The sequence below is a fragment of the Stenella coeruleoalba genome (genome assembly GCF_951394435.1).
Source record: "Stenella coeruleoalba genome assembly, chromosome: X".
NCBI classification, from domain to species: Eukaryota; Metazoa; Chordata; class Mammalia; order Artiodactyla; family Delphinidae; genus Stenella; species Stenella coeruleoalba.
The window spans coordinates 43,925,793-43,940,654 of record NC_137152.1 but is presented as its reverse complement, the minus strand read 5'-3'; the positions used below and the strand labels follow the sequence as shown (position 1 = coordinate 43,940,654).

Here is a 14,862-nt window from a genome sequence, read left to right as displayed (position 1 = left end):
ATCCAGGGATGATGTCTGATAGCAACACTCTTTTTCTCCCTTAAAGTAATTGCTACTATCCTGCACTTTGAAATAGTTTGATGATGTTGAAAATAATAATACTGGATATTTTTTATACATTAGCAGTATGCTCTACTATTGAACATCTGAAAAGAATATTAAAAGATTCCCACTAACTGTGATGTTAATCATCAGACAAAACCTCTAGGAATACAGAGCTCCAGCTTGGCACTGAGGCATTGGTTTAGAAAAAGGACAAAAAGCCACAGCAATACAAGCTCACTGCTCTGCACCATCATGTAAAATCTCATGCAATCCACTTCATTACTTTATACTATTGTTTCATGCAACAGTCTCCTCCAACAAATTAAACATGGTGCCACTCCAGCAACCAAAAAGAATGTACAACACAGTGGTCTTTGCCCATGCTTAGTACAGTGCTTAAGGGCAGAGACTTTCTCTTTTGAATGGTCTCTCCACTCACTGCCTGAGCTACCTGGCTCAAGAGCACCAAGTCTTATAAGAATCCTGGACCATCTCAATTTATAGGACCTACAGAGGTCATGTAAATGAAGGTACCAATAACAATAATCATTATTGTTATTTTCAAGGCTCCATATTGATTCTAGGATCTCGCTACAAAAAACTGGAGGAGCTATATTGTACATATTTATCAGAACTAGTTTTTTAAAAAAGAAAATGAATAGATTCATATCACACATTCTTATTCTAATTGAAGATGAAACAGCTAAATCATTGACAGCACAGAAAGAGACAACAGAGCTGGAATAATCATCCTCAAATAAATAAAAGTTAAGTCTCTCTTCAGTATTGTGAAGACCTTTCTGAGGATATTGTACCTTGTTTGTGTTTGTATTTCAACGGAAATGAAATGGAAGAGAATTGCAGAAAAGAATGAAAGAAACTCTAGAGAAATAAATGAAAATTTTTTTAAAAGAAAAAACATGGAGCTAGGTCAAGGAATTTGGATGGTTACATTTGGAAAAAAGGAAGTAAGGGAAAGGAAGGCTGTCCTGATAATTGCCTTCAAAGGCACATGTTAGGTATTAGGAGAAAACAGAACTGCTATATTATTATTGGAGATTACAGTTGACTTAAAGAGGAACTTACTGATGATAACCAAGTCTTTATAGATAACTTATTAAATAGCGAACGTTGTAGTAGATACTGTGTGTATATATACAAGAGGGGGAGCAGATAGTACCAAGCTTCCACCTGGTCTCTACATTCTGGGAGTTTTGCAGTGTAGGTCAGATAGAGAAAATTGGCAGCCCACTGCAGATGCTGGCCTGGTTCTCACTGTGATGTTAAAAAAATAAAATCAAATTAGCTGATAATCTTTTATTTTCCCTCACCCTTATATTTATTTATTTATTTATTTTTAATTTTTTTATTGAAATATAGTTGATTTACAATGTGTTAGTTTCAGGTGTACAGCAAACTAATTCAGTTATATATATATATTATATATATATTCTTTATATATATATATATATATATTCCTTTCTCTTTTTTTACATTCTCCTTTAAAAGCAGATTTCTTTTTTAAAAAACTCCATTTCTTGGGACCTCCCTGGTGGCCCAGTGGTTAATAATCTACTTTCCAATGCAGGGGACATGGGTAAGATCCCTGGTCAGGGAACTAAGATCCCACATGCCTCAGGGCAACTAAGCCCACACGCTCTAGAGCCCGTGCGCCACAACTAGAGAGCCCACGTGCCACAGCTACTGAGCCCTCGTGCTCTGGAGCCTGTGCGCTGCAACTACTGAGCCCATGTGCCACAACTAGAGAGAAGCCCACACACCGCAACTAAGAGCCTGCACACCAAAACGAAAAATCCCGCATGCCACAACTAAGACCCGACACAGCCAAATAAATAAATAAATATTTTTTAAAAAATTCCATTTCTTGCTTTTCTGAAAAAGTTGAGAGATCTTACAACATGGAATCTACATTGGCACAAGAGAAAAATTACCTGGAGTTGATAAATGGCTGCCCCCTTTATACAGGACATGCTTCTGTCATTTTATTGGGCCCTGTAGAGATCTGAGCTGCCAAGTCTATGTAGTGAGATATAACTATGCATAAAACAATAACAACTAAATATTACAAGATAATAGATGCTAAAGTGATTAATTATGATTTGAAGCTAGGAACACTAATTACAAGAGGAAATAACTGAAAGTAGAATAGTCAGAAAAAATTCCAAAGAAATGGTCTGTGGTGAGGTCAGCCTTGAGGAACTAAGCTTGGTCAAGAAGAGACAGAAAGGAAATCCAGAAGAGAGGAAGAGTAGACTATACACTCTGTGAAGGCAAGGGTCCCATCTAAATTGTTCACTACTCTAACCCCAGCTTCTAGCATAATGCCTGGAACTTTTTAGGCACCCAGTAAATGATTGTGGAGCAAAGGAAAGTGGCATAATTTTTAAAATGTGTTTTAGAGAACATATTCAGGTAGTGGTCTACAGAATAGAGAAGGCCAAAGAACCAAGGTAGAACTAGAAACTATTGGAATACCTTATGTGTATCATGGTAAGAGCTTACATAGGTGTCACAAACTCAATACCTAGAGGGGTCAGGCAGGTTAAGATCACCTAGGCCAGATAGGAAATATGGTGAACTGAGAACACATGTCCTGTCTAAAAGGGAAAGGAGGAAGCAGTTCACCAACTCCAGGCAATTGTTGACAAGAGGGAATATGGGTTGGTATCTTCTGATTATTTAAGAGAAGCTGGAATTCTAGAGTTTTAAGTAAAGTATGATTTTTAATTTTTTTTTAAGTTTTTACTTTTTATTTATTTATTTTATAGAAATATAGTTGATTTACAATATTAGTTTCAGATGTACAATATTATATTAGTTTTAGGTGTACTACATAGTGATTCAATATTTTTCTAGATTATACTCTATTCAAAACTATTATAAAATATTGGCTATATTCCTTGTGCTGTACATTACATACTTGTATCTTATTTATTTTATACATAGTAGTCTGTACCATTTAATCCTCCACCCCTATCTTGCCCTCTCCCTCCTTCCTTCCCCTCACTGGTAACTAATTTGTTCTCTATATCTTTAAGCCTGTTTCTATTTTGTTATATTCGTTTGTTTCAATTTTTAGATTCCACATATAAATGATAACATACAGTATTTGTCTTTCTCTCCCTGACTTATTTCACTAAGCATAATACCCTCCAGGTCCATCCATGTTGTTGCAAATGACAAAATTTCACTCTTTTTTATGGCTGCGTAATACTCCATTGTGTACATATACCACGTCTTCTTTATCCATTCATCTGTTGGTGGACACTTAGGTTGCTTCCATACCTTGGCTATTATAAATAATGCTGCTATGGGAGTTCCCTGGTAGTCTAGTGGTTAGGATTCTGCGCTTTCACTGCAGAGACCTGGGTTCAATCCCTGGTTGGGGAACTGAGATCCTGCAAGCTGAGCAGTGTGGCCAAAAAAAAAATGCAGCTGTGAACATTGGGGTGCATATATCTTTTAAAATTAGTGTTTTCATTTTCTTTGGATGTATACCCAGGAGTGGAATTGCTGGATCATATAGTAGTTCTAGTTTTAGTCACTGAAATTTTTAAAGCCATGAATGTAATTTAGCAGGAACACTATCACAGGCAATCATTTTTTGTTTTGTTGCAAAAGCTGTTGGATACATGTTAGAATGATTTTTTTTTGTCTGTGTGTATGACAGGAAAATAATGTTTACATCAATATGTAAATCAAAGCCTCTCCACTAGCATTATTAATCTAGAAGGAAGTATTACATAGACAATAGTAAAAGGAAGGACATTTAGTCTATATTTTCAAATGGGACTTGATCATTTTAAAGTTGTTCACTGGCAAAATTTTTCACCAAGTTAGTATAGATTATATGCTACTTCATAAAAGATAGCAATAATTAAGTTTGGGTTTTTTTGTTTTGTTTTTCAGTATTTGCTTTCAGAGAAAAATCCTAAAACTTGTAGGGATTTCTGATGCCAGAAAATTTTGATATATAAGAGTATATTTAGCAATCAGGGTGACTTAGATCATGGTAAGTGGCGAATGTATAATTATAATATGCATTCCAGTTATTTAAACTGAGATATCCTTGATCAGGTTGAACGTACTGTGAGTAGAAGATCTCTTCTTCCAAGAAATGAGATGGAGACAGTCTTTGGAGAATGGCCTTACTGAATTGGTAAGTTAACTTTCTCCGGATTTTGATGACTTCCCCACTTCTTCCATAATTCCTCAGTGCTCTGGCCATTTTCTGGTAAGTCATGGTCTTCTGGTTGCCTTTTCTTTTCCCCCAAATTTGGGCAAGTTTTTCTTTGTTTTTTGATACAAACTGAAAGATGCCTTTGGTTTGATCTATCCATTGAATACAAGACCCATCTCGGGATTACACAGGGATTCATGAAGGTATTCAAACAGTCAGAGCTTCTTCCTGCCTTTTCCTCCCTTTTGCTGGAGAAGAGTAGGTTGCACCAGCTGGTTTTCAGGGATGTTCTACAGAAACTGATGAATATTTCTTTCAAAATAGAGGTCCACAGCACTGTTTATTACTGTTCTCCAATTGTAGACCGGTTCCTCTGTGGGCAGCACACCATAGCTGTTGGAATTTCCTCTGACATGAGAACAGTGGTTGATGAAAGCCAGGTAATTTTTGTAATCTGAGGAGTACTGAAGATCACCAGTTGAATGTTGCCTCAGTACTTCAAAAGCATCTTCAAATGCTTGATCCAGCTTGTCTTGTTCAAAACAAGCCATGCTTCATTAATAAATTGACAATTCTGTCAATCTGAGGCCAATCTAACATTTAGGTATACTCCAGGTGGAAATAACTTTCCCCTCTGAAGCGCAGGTTGGCAACACCCTTCAAAGTATGATTTTTCAAATGTTGGCAATCAACCATTTTTTAAAAGTGTGGGTCTGGGCAAATTGACCTACTGCTACAGACTGAATTGTGTCTCTCCCCAAATTCATATGTTGAGCTCCCAACCCCCAGTGTGACTGTATTTGGAGATAAGGTTTTTATGGAAGTAATTAAGGTTAAATGAGGTCATAAGGGTAGGGTCTTCCTCCAATGGGATTAGTGTCCTTATAAGAAGAGACATCAGGGAGCTCACTCTCTTTCTCCAGGAGCACAAAGAAGAGGTCATATGAGCACACAGGGAGAAGGCAGCCATCTGAAAGCCAGGAAGAGGGCCCTCACCAGAGCCTGATCATGCTGGTACCCTGATCTTTGACTTCCAGCCCCCAGAACTGTAAGAAAATAAATTTCTGTTGTTTAAGCGACCCAGTCTATATAGTGTTTTGTTATGGCAGCCCTAGCAGACTAATACACATACTTATTAAGTTTTTATTGTTATTACAAACAACACTGCAAAAGTTTGTAAATATCTTAAATGGCATTCAATAGAAAACTGTTTAAATAAATTGTGGCTCATCCATGTAGTGAGAAACTATGCAGTCACACAAGAGAATGAGATATTTATTTACATACAAATATGGAAAGGTCTCCAAAGTATATTTTTAAGTAGACAAAGCAAGGTGTAGAACAATATGCAGAGAGTGTTACTATCCGTGTATAAAAGGAAAGGGGGAGAAAAAATACTCATTTGTTTGATATGCATAAAATGCCTGTGGAAGGGGCTTCCCTGGTGGCGCAGTGGTTGAGAGTCCACCTGCTGATGCAGGGGACACGGGTTCATGCCCCGGTCCGGGAAGATCCCACATGCCACGGAGTGGCTAGGCCCGTGGGCCATGGCCACTGAGCCTGCACGTCCGGAGCCTGTGCTCCGCAATGGGAGAGGCCACAACAGTGAGAGGCCCACATACCGCAAAAAAAAAAAAAGTCTGTGGAAGAATTTCCAATAAACAGATAACTTTAGTTGCCTGAGGCAACTAGGGGACAAGACTAGGAGGGAGACTCTTCATTGTATATCACTTTGTATATTTCAAATTTTGAGGGATGTATAATGCATTATTAATTTAAAATTCATTTTTAAATGAAAGTTTTATCAATTTAGGGGGAACAAAACACATGCGTAGGCTGTATTTGGTCTGTAGGCTAATTGGTTATACCTCTGGACTAAATTAAAGTGGTGGTAATTAGAATAAAAAGAAAGGAACTGATGCCAGATACAAAGGGAAAAAAAAAACATAGCCCTTGGCAACCAAGTAGACAGGGAAACTGAGGAAGAGGTTGATGCCAGCATTTTGAGCATGGAATATGGGAACCACAACAACTATGTTTCCCCATTTCTTACTACACTATCATGCATTCTTCTAAGTGCTTTACAAAATTAGCACATTTATTCCTTACCGCAACCCTATCAGGTAGTTTCTATTATTATCCTCAGTGCAAAGATGAAAAAACTCAAGTTCAGAGTTTAAGTGACTTCACCAAGATTATGATGATGGTAAATTGCGGGACCAGGTAAATGAAAAGGAGAAGTCTTGAATGAGAGGTAGGGGAATAGTCTAGGGGTAATGATGGGTTCTCTTTTAGAAATGATGAGTTTGAGGTTACAACAAAATATCAAAATGCTAATGATTTGATACCTGGATTGGTATCAAATACCTGGATTTGGCTCTAGAGTTAGGTTATAGCTCCTTAATTTAAAGTGTTTAATACTTCCAGAGTTTGCTTTGCCCACATTACATCTATTTTGTCTAAGTACACAGATATCTTTAATTTTTTATACAAAGCGTCAAGCTTGTTACAGACTTTTAAATCCAGCTTGCTGTCTCACTGAATTACCTTCCTTTTTTCCAAAAACCAAACAATGTTTAAATAAAATAAACTACTCTAAGTAACAAAATGATGAGACCCTCCACTTAAGAAATAAGTATTAGAAGTTAGGTACGGAGTCCAATGTTTTACTTACATTATTTATAATCACAAATACTGTATTATTTTAGATGTGAGAAAACTGAGGCTAGATGATAAAGCTGAGTTGGGGACAATAAATACAACAAAAACCCAACTTCAGGTATACAACCTGAATTGAACACATTATTATATGAGAATCAGAAAGTACATCAGACAAGGGTTCACATCATCTTTGGATAAACTAATGAACCTGATATGACAATGTTATTCATTCACACTCTACTTAGTAATGAGATGACAACTGTACTAGATGATCATCTAGGTCAATCATCCCAATCAAGTTTTCCTTCACTGACAAAAACATGACATTTTGGAGCTAAATCTTAGAAGATCATCTATAATATATGTACCCCGTGTTTACATGGGAAAGTTAATTGGGTAAGTACTTTGAAGATACAATCATAGTAATATCCTCAAGCACCTTTCTGTCTAGAAATGGAGTAAGGGCTTAGATATGTACAGAAATGACCAAAATACAGGGAAGAGAGTTGTGTAGGTTCCAGATAATGTGGGTAAAGTGATACGGAAACTCAAAAGAGTTTATTTCTATATGCAAGGATCAGGTAAATTTTCATACAAATGGCATTTGATTTGGGATTAATAATGAGAGGAATATTATAAATACTGTTTTAAGGAAAAAATCATAAAAACAAGTACATTACAAAGCAGTTCACTTATAAGTATCCACTGAGCAGAACAGACAGTGATGTACAATTTCTAAGGAATAGCTGAGGAGATAAGGAAAGCTTTATGTGGGGACTAAGGACTAAAATAGGACTTGAAGGAAGATTGAGGTTTAAATGGGAGGGTGGGCAAAAAGAAGTCATTTAAGATGGAGGAATAGAAAATGAGTTTTTAACAATTTTATCAGTGCCTGACACAGTATGCCAACACATATTTGCTAAATGAATTATATATCCAAAGGCAATCTTACTATTCATCAGTGTAAGTGAGACAATAAACTAGAACTGACTCAAGGCGAGGGTGAATATATAAATGTGTTACATAATAATAATGCCCCTGCCAGAATGAGAAAAGGTTGATCTCCCTCACCACCAGATACACACAATCTGGAGAGATGAAAGATGACTAGACTAGGCTTGGTGACTTGGTTATTGGAATTCAATTAACTGAACCAACAAGGGCCCCATTTCAGAAATGCATATACTAGGATGATAGGGGTTGGGGGGAGTTGAAGCAATGGTGGTGGTAATCTAGTTCATGTTTTTTCCCCAGTTTTCTTTCGAATGTATCCTGAAAGCCCTAATGAGAGGTACCTATGGCTCCCCAGAGCTCTGAAAATAGAGCCATTAACTAGTCCAGTCTTGAGGATGGACTAGATTCACCTATCACTTTTACTTTTGAGTTTATATTTCTTCCCTTCCTATGTTTTCTGCCTGTCTGCCCCCCAAACCAACCTGAAGACACTGTTCCCAGCCCATTCTCTGTGTTCCCAACAGTCACCAAAAATTAAAAACCTTCATATATAAGGGTGCCCCCCAAAAATCTGAAGAATGGGATGAGGTCATTTGTAAGTCACTGATTTCTGTTGTCCAAAGGTCCTGTTGGTTATATCATCCTAGTTAAGTTGTCCAAAGAATGAGGGGAAAGGCAGGCTAGTGTCCCTTTCTCTCAGAGGTGCTAAAGTCCGGTGGGAACAATGTTAAACCAGTAGCAAGCAAAACCTATGTTCTAGCTTCAGACTTTGGGCAAGCTAATTCAATATTCCAAGGTCTCCTTTCACCCCCTGGAAGGTGTTTTAAGGACAGCAAAACACTAATTCTATCAGCGGTGCTCCAAAGAAAGAGTCTCAAACAGAGCAGGAAAAGGAAGTGAAACTAAGATATACATGGAGTGGCAGCCTCTGTCACATACACTAAGGTATTTAATCTACCCAAATATCTTTAAGATTATTACTCCACATTCTCTAGTAGAGAAAAGCAATGCCTAGGATCACACGGCTAGTAAGTGGTGGCATTAGGATTTCAAAGCAGATCTGCCTGTTACCCCAACCATCATAGTCTCCATCAGCTTCAAATTCAAATTTGGAGATTATTCTCTTTGCCTAGTTATTATCACATTGAGTGCCATCAGACTGCTGCTTAATAAACGCTTTTCTTTACAATGTAGACAGAACAAAAGGAAATAAAGGATCGTTCCCTTGACCATCTGTTTGTATTTATTTTTCCAAAGAATAAGTTTTATTTATTTTGTGATTTATTTTCCCCCAAATTCTTAGAGTTAAACATAAAAAGCCCACAAAAAGGCAGCTCTTCTAAGTGACCATTGCAAATCGATACTCTCCAGCAATCCCAGCAATTCGGCCCAATCTTCCACCTACACAGACAAACCAACCGCCTTAGCCACGTTTTAAAGAGCCAGGGCAGGGCCTATGCTTTCTCCTCCAACCATGCCCAGCCCCTCCTTAAAGAGCCGGCACGCCCAAAGCAGCTCCTCCCTGGCGGCTGCCTTCAGGGCCTCGCCTTTCAATAGCCTCGGCTCAAACATTAAGCCCCTGCTCTTCTTCCTTTTAGAAGCATATCTAGGTACCTGCTACTATTTAGGGGGGTTACCTTGGAACGTTGGCCTTCCGAATCCCGTTCTCTCTGGTAGCAACTTTGGCTGTGTGGGGTTAAGTCAAGACAAACCTTACCCCTGAAGGAAAAATGAAAGCACCAAACCAGGGCGGATTAAATTAAACAAATCCATCCATTCGTGCCCCTCTTCATTTCTCCTACGAGGATCCCCAAAGTACTCCTCCCATTCCGAACCCCCCTTTGCTCAGCCCTTTAGCAAAGTCATTTTCCCTTGAGTTTCATTTAATTCCACATAATGTTTGTACCCTTCTCTCCCCACCGCCCCCGCCGCACTCCCTCTACTAAAACCTATAGAAGTGAGGAGTGGGGGTGGGATGGGGGATAGAATCTAGAGGGAGGAGATGGGATTGGGTGGGTTCTAATTCCGGAGTCACTTACCGCCCATGTCACTAGCTGGAGACTCCTGAAGTGTCCGGAGCTCATGCGGTCCTCTGAGAGGCTCATACTCCTGATCGCAAGACAGCTGTTTCCCTCACACCCGCCCCTGTCTGACAGCGCGCCAGGCGGCTCGCTCTTGCCTTCTCTTTCTCGGCCCCCCACCTCCTCTTTTTCTCCTGGCTGGAAATGAGGAGGAGGGCCAGAGCCGACAGAGTCGATTCAGACCCAGCTGGACCACCCTCGAAACAAGGGAAACAAAGCTCTCAAGCATCCAACCCCAAATTGGGGAGCCAGAAAAACCGACTTCCTGAAAAGAATCTTCCCCTTGCTGCAATGCTCTTTTAGCTCTTTTCCTCGGCTAAAAATAAAGTGGGTTCGCTGGGCCCAAGTGGCCAAGGTTGAGGATCCTCCGTTCCCCTTTCACCTCTACCAATTCAGTTCCGGCCAAACCCACTCTCCACCCATCCTCTGAACTCCACACACCCTTGAGGAGAGTGCCGGGGCTAAGAGCTAAGAAAACCAGCCCAAACCCCAAAGCACTACTTGAATACAAAGTTGAGGCGGAGGACTCCTTCAAGACAGGAACCCAGGAGAATATACCACAAAAGGATCCCTTTACTGCCGTTGTTGCTGCTGCACACTCCAAAGCCTTCCTAAAAAGAAAGAAGGGAGGGGCAAATGCCTACGATTGGTGGAAACACATAGGGGCACCCCAGTCTAGGACAGGGGCTTCAGCAAAAAACGTCAAGAACTTGTGCGGGTACTCTAGAGTGAGGTTTCTTGGGTGCACCTAGCTGCCCCACTGGGGACCTCACGTTCATGAGGGTCAGTACCGACAGTGCTAGCTAGGCAACCCGAGTGGGTGGGGTGACTTGCCTCCTGCCCGGCTAGAACCAGAGAAGTGGTGTGACTATCCTGAGGGTGGAGTTACTTAAAAGGAACAGGCGGACACTAGAGGAGAGTGAAGAGTGGAAGGAGGTGGAGAAGGGGGGCGCTGAGACCAAGGAGGGAGAAGGGAGGGGGTGGGGCGGGGCCCAGCGTGGAGAGCTCTGGTCTTTTCCCTGGCGGCAGTCTCCAGAAGCAGCAGGTACAACTCAAACAAATTCAGTTCCTTATTCTTAAAGAGGCTTGCAAGCACACCGTTTGGTCACCTATCCATTTGCGTGTTAAGCTGAGGGAGGGTGAAAGGGATGTGGGAATTGGGGGTGGGGGCTGTATAGGAAGGGAGGAATAGGGAAGGGGAAAAGCAAGAAAGCTGGCAACTGAAAAATATTTATAGTCCTAGCTCTGCATGGTAACACTGTGACACTAGCAAGGACAACGAAGTCACAGTATCTTCTCAGGGAGGAGACAAAGAGCAAAGGAGAATGGAACTGGGGGCATTTTCTAGCAAGATATAAGGGAAGAAGGTGAGGGTGAAAGGGTGGGAGGGGAAGAAGGAGGAGATGAAGGAACTGTGAATACTGAAAGATTCTTTTTAGTCTCCCAAATACCGGACCTCTAAGAATAGAGTCCTCAAACCCCTGAGATGGCCTCTCTTCCAGGCATTGTGGAAGATCCCTGCGGAGCTGAATCCATAGCAAATCAGCCACATTTCCAGGATTTCTTTGCCCTTGCTTGAAAGTCCCTCTCTAAACCATTTAATAGGAGGCCAGGAAGTCACAGGCAACCACAGGCCTTTTTCAGTGCCTCTTTCCTACCACAGTTCTTTTAAAGGGGAGGAAAGAAGAGAGAAGAAACAAAGCAGAGAGAGGGAGGGAGCAGAGAGACAGGAGAAATAATAATAGCTACTGTGTATTCAGCACCTAATATGGACAAGTTACTAGGCCAGGTGTTTTTACATTCATCATTTCTCATTTATTCCTGATAACAACCCTGGAGAATAGGTGCTATTATATTCTCCAAGCCCCTCCTTTATTTTTTTGGCCACCAGGGAATTCCCAAGCCCCCTTTTAAAAATAAGAAAACTGAGGTTCACAGCCCAGTACTTCCCAACACATATATGCCCACTCACTTGATATTGCTGGCAGAATCTCTAATTGTCTCATCTCTTCTTATTCCACCCCAAACTCGGTTATTCCTCCTGTAGTTCACCTGAATGACATCACCATGTACCCCAACATCCAAGGCAACACTCTGGGACTCATCCTTTAATCTGCTGTGATCTGGACCCTGCCTACCTCTCAGGCAGCAGAGCTTTTGCTGATTTCCTGGGCCTTACCTGTATTAAATATCCCTGAGAATGCCAGGTTATTTCCATCCTCTATGCTTTGGCTCACTTTTCTTTCTCTTTCTCAAATGGCCTAAGCTCTCTGTCTACCTCCTTGAAAGGACTAATTCAAGATCATCTCCCCTCCTTACTTAATTCCTTCAGGCAGAACTAACCATCGCTTCCTCTGTGCCCTTCTCTACCTCAGGGCACATATTTGTTGATATAATTGCTTGCCCACACTAGACTATAAAGTCCCTGAAGTTAGGCACAAGATGTTATCATCTCTGTAAACTGAGTGCCAGGAATTATTATTAACAATAATAATAGTTATTGACCATTAACTATGTGCCAAACTGTTCTAAGCCATATGTGTATACATATATACACTTATTGAGTGTATATATATATATATATATATATATATATATATATATGTTTTATATATCACAGCTAATTGCAAAGGCAGGACTTTTCCTTTATATTCTTTGCCTTTTGACACATCAATAATCAGCAAGTGTCCATGTAAGTCACAGGAAAGGGTATGGGGGAACACGTATGGAGAAGTAGAAATTGAGATCAGTTTCCCTCTCCTTCCAGGAAGCAACACAGACTCTCCTTTGTATTAGCTTCCTTAAGAAATAAACCAAACAGTGACCTGCAATACCTTCAACTCCTTCTATCAAACCCGAAGGCTTGAGACTGCCTGCTTGAAGTAGCAGCCTGTGCTTTCCTCTTAATAACCAGAGTCAGATGAGGGATGTAAGAGTTAAATTAAGCAGGGACCCAATGAACAACAGCTAAGAAATATGCAGATAACCCAGGTGTCAGGGCCCAAGAAACACTGTTTTTCCCTTTCCCTCTTCCTCCTCTTCATCCTCTTGCCTCTCCTCCTCCTTTTCTTGAAAGCCAGCTGACAAACTAGTAGGGTGGAGCCCAGTCTGAGGGCTGGAGGGAGGGGAGGAAAAGCCTCAGTAAGAGGACTCCACCCTCCCTGCTCCCAGTAGAACAACAACAAAAGAGAAGTCTTGGGGAGCTGGGGCTGAGAGGAAGGTGGGGTAGAATAGGGTGAAGTGAGGAAGGGAAGGGAGAGCATGGGGAGATAGGGGCCCAACAGCGTAGAGCTGGTCTGGGGAAATCAAGTTGTATATAAACAGAAAAGCCTGCATTCTTAAGTCACTGTTGTTCATGGAACAACAAAAGTGTAGCTGAAAGTAGCGCATAGCTCAGATCTAATAGGAAAAATATTGTCCTCCTCACCCGCTTTCTTCTTGTTCTGCAGTTCCCCAGAGGGAATATTCCCCCTGTGAGCTCAGCTAAAAGGAGACCTTTTGCCCCTCTGCTAATGTTGAACAAGTGTTAAGTTCCTCACACATGCCAGAAGACAGTGCTAAGTTCTGCCAGCAAAGGATAAGGATATTTTAGAGAAGGAAATTCAGTTAGCTGAGAAGAGAAAACCTGGAAAGAGATTGTGGGAGAAAAACAATGACTTAGCTTACAAACTGTACAACCTTGGGCAAGTGACCTCAGTTCTCTAAAAGTCAGTTTCCTCACCTATTTCTTTTAAAAGTATACCGCTAGTACTTCTCAGAATTGTCAAAAGATTTAAAAAGATGCAGAGGTGGCTTTACAGTGAAATTAATGAAGTTTGAGCTTCGAGGCCCCTCATTTGAATGGCCTTTCCAAGACACTGAGAGTGATCAAACTGTGTTTTTCTTAAAGAGGATCCCCAACGTTGTATAAACTTCAGGCCCCACAAGTCCTGGATCTGCCCGCAATGAGATTATAGCCTACAAAGCACAGTACCTCACACAAAGAAAGCACTCAAGATAGGATAACTATTATTCTTAGCAATGGCAGCTCTTAAATCTACTAGCTTTAGATTGCGTCCCTTTCTGGACACAGATATTGGGAACATGCCTCCATGTTTCCCATAACTCCCATACTTGTGTATATGAATAACTTATAAAAATTAATAACTAAACTGCTTGCTTGAGACATTCAGAGGCATGACTAAATTCACTTTAGGAATGGCCAATGGGCCAGGAGCAGGTGACCAGGCTTTGAAATTCTCTTGGAAGAGCCCCATCCTGGGCAAGCTCTAGCAGGCCTGCTACCATCCACGAGTTTAGTTGTACCTCAGGCTGCTAACTTTATGAGCAGAGCTTGACTAGGGGTTTGTATGTGTGTGTGTGTGTGTGTGTGTGTGTGTGTGTGTGTGTGTGTGTATGTGTGTGTGGACTTTTCACACTATTTAGACCATAGATGCTACCACACCTATAAATTGGAGGAGGGAAGAGGCTTTATAATTAACAGCAAAGCCAAAGCAGAAAAACTGGGATCCTCAGCCTCATCTGCAGGAAAGGAATAACATCCTTGGCCTGGTCCCAAAAATGTATATTCCTGAGTCAGGGAAGGATTCTACTGAGTATACAAGAAAAAGACTTGCATTCTTGCTTTCATATTAAACAAATAAATATACAAGATTGTCAAAGGAAATGTATAAATAGAACAGGAACTTCTTTATCATTGAGCTGGATTCAGAGAGGCATCAGGGCCCTGCAGCCCTCCCCTGCAAAGCAGACTCATGATTACCATCCTTGCCTTACCACAGGTAGCTCTCACTTTCCTAACAGATGGGTTGTGTCCATCTACCACTGTCTCCCAAACCAGTGGGAGAATGGCTTTCACCCTACAGCCTATTGTAGTCTTATTACTTCCCTGAGAAAGTAAGAGGGAGAGAAGAAAGAAGA

General features: G+C 40.8%; 1 protein-coding gene and 1 pseudogene across 2 annotated transcripts in view; both read right to left on the bottom strand.

The window, feature by feature from the left end:
- Positions 1-14,862, bottom strand: part of KLF8 (KLF transcription factor 8) — a gene marked incomplete at its 3' end in the record, with an annotated part of 326,081 nt that overhangs the window by 54,475 nt on the left and 256,744 nt on the right. The window lies entirely within an intron of this gene.
- LOC307180436 (transcription factor Spi-C-like) lies at positions 4,052-5,084 on the bottom strand (annotated as a pseudogene). The gene has a single exon. The product of its transcript is annotated as a transcription factor Spi-C-like (transcript).